At 44.6% G+C, this 2691-nt stretch overlaps 1 protein-coding gene across 1 annotated transcript in view; it reads right to left on the reverse strand.

The window, feature by feature from the left end:
- Positions 1–2691, reverse strand: part of si:ch73-70k4.1 (Fanconi anemia core complex-associated protein 20) — a 19156-nt gene that overhangs the window by 5859 nt on the left and 10606 nt on the right. The window lies entirely within an intron of this gene.

Consider the following 2691-nt stretch of genomic DNA (forward strand, 5'->3'; position numbering starts at 1 on the left):
TAATTTTAACAGTGTTTTTAATTTAGCCAACTAAATTTGAGATGAACACCTACAACTGATCGACTTTTGGAGTGAACACATAATCAAGATGGCTGCCAAAGACAATCAAAACTCACTCAATCAAACAGATATTGAGGTAAATGCATGCGTGGTAGTAGCTGAGAGTCAACCCTAACACAGACTCTGAGCTCAACAGCTCGTGCACGATCTTTATTTATAGGCTTGACGTTCAAGGTGGTGGGCGACATGCATTCCTTGGAGGAATGTTGGTTTTTGATTTAATTTTTGTTGTTTCAGTCTGAAGCAGAGACGATCGCAGCCGATTCAGGACGGATTACTGAACGTTCTGACACCGAATCTGAAACAACTTCAGGAGATCGATCTAAACGTTAAACTTTCAGCCGCTCCTCAAATCTGCTCTGAGTCAGCCTCATCCTGCCCTTTAAACCACGCCGCTCATAAAAACTTTGTGTCTGCCGTGAGTCAGCGGCGTGCGTTGTCCTCTTGGAGACGAGCCTCACTCTGTCTGGCTGCTTCCAACCAGTGGCTGTCAAAACATGGCGCCGGAGCAACGTTTGACGCAACAATCACAACTCCCACATCTTGGCTGTGACAGCCTCCGTTGGACAGGTCGTTTCACCGCCGCCGTCAGACGAAGCTCATCAGCGTCGCCATCCATCGCCCACCGGCCCGCCTCCCCCGCCACACGGGGGGGGGGATGCGGCAGCCTTTCTCTCCTCCAGGAGCGCAGCTCATGAATATGTACAATCATTATGAGTGATTAACATGCCGATCTGCACGTGTGGAGCCGCTGTCTCCAGGATCCAGATTGTTCGGCCCGATTGGGGCTCCGACGGTGCCTCTCTAAATTACCGAGCCTTTGATCTGGCATTTATCAGAGGCGCGGTTGGAGTGCCCCGCGAGCGCTCAGGCACAATGAAGTATGGGCGCTCATTATGTTTCCCCGAGATGGAAGAAGAAAAGTGTTGCGTTGGCTTTGGCTGCGGCGCCGCATCCACACGGAGACGTTAAAGCATCCGCGTGGAAGACAAATGTGAGGAACATTAAAATAAAAACCGCATCAATCAAAGCTGCAGCACAAAATCTTTTACAAAACCAACAGTTTGAGTTCCAGACGAAAGCAAATGAGCCACATGTTGAACCTGAGTCAGTCGGTTCACATGTGTCCTGGAACACGCACCTGTAGTAATGACTCTTTAATGTGGAAAACAGAATTAAACACGTCGGAACGTATCTAAATACAGATCGTTAAGCTCCGGAGCGGGACTTGGATCGAGCGTGGAAGCAGATGTCGAACATCTGGATGATTACCTTGCATGCTCCTCCGGAAGCTTCCTCTGCCGTTGCATATGAAACATCAAGTCTCCGCCGTTCACGTACTCGATCACCAGGAACAACCTGCACAACAAAGAGGGAAATGACTCAGTCGGACCCCGGAGAACATCCAGAGTATTTAAAGAGCAAGACTGAAAGAATGCAGATCGCCCGCCGAGTTTAGGACCAAAACTTAAGAGAAATTCAAAAACGTTGCGAGCAATTTCATGGATCGTCAATGTTTCAGTTAGGAATAACTCTCAGCTACTACCAGTCCAAGCTTTAGATCAAAATCTGCAACAATGACTGAACTGCGGCCTTTAAGGTGTTTTCTACAACCAGCCAGTTGTGGTGGCCATCTTGAATTGGGTTAATAAAAAAGTTAATGAGGATACAAGTGGTATTAGACTGAACATTAACAACTTACATTTAGGAACTTCTTCAGTGGATTTAAGTGCGATGAACTTCTGTTTGAATTTAGGTGAAATTTATTGAATCTTGATGGTCAAGTGTGGAAAAAGTGGCGCCACCTAGTGGCACAAGTGAGCGATATCACCCAAACGCCACTCGTCTCATTCACATGTAGCACAGGGCAAGGTTCCCAGCATTTCATGTACATTAAAACTTAAACATTAAATTCCAGGAGACATTTCAGTCACACAGGCGCTCAGGTGGACTGAGGACGTCTCAAAGCTGATGTCATTGTGTCCTCGTTTACGTGGTCAACTTTACCAGACTCCAAACACCCGACCCTAAAGCCTGGTGGGCAGGAAGTGAACCGTTTTGACCAGCAGCAATTTAGAAATCCTGCTCTACAAAAATTAGAAAACTGATCATTTCTCCAAAATTTTGTTCACATTGTTCCTGAAATTATATATATATATATATATATATATATATATATATATATATATACAGTATATATAACAAAAAAACCAACCTTAAATCTTAAGCTAAAACTTTCGTGGCCCGCGAGCATTTTCATTTTGATATTTTTGGCAAGCAGATGAAAAAGTTTGGACCGCCCTGGTTTAGCATCTTAGCCTTTAGCATCAGTTATCGCTTCCTCTTCTTGTCCAATTGGTAAACGTTAAAACTGTGTCACATCTTCAATCTGTCCATAAACCCAAACTCCATCCCAGACACTTGGAAAACAGCCTTTGTTCTTCCTTTGCTGAAAGGAGGAGACCCCACCTCACTGAACAACTATGGACCAATCTCTAAACTCTGCATTCTTGCTAAAGTTAAAAAAAAAAACTCATAAACTCTCAAGTCAAGAAGTATTTGAACTCATTTAACATCTTACCTCCACATCAATCTGGTTTCAGGAAACAACACAGCACAACCACTGCTTCA

This window comes from Nematolebias whitei, chromosome 11, assembly GCF_014905685.2.
Source record: "Nematolebias whitei isolate Nwh7 chromosome 11, NemWhi1, whole genome shotgun sequence".
Classification (NCBI taxonomy): domain Eukaryota; kingdom Metazoa; phylum Chordata; class Actinopteri; order Cyprinodontiformes; family Rivulidae; genus Nematolebias; species Nematolebias whitei.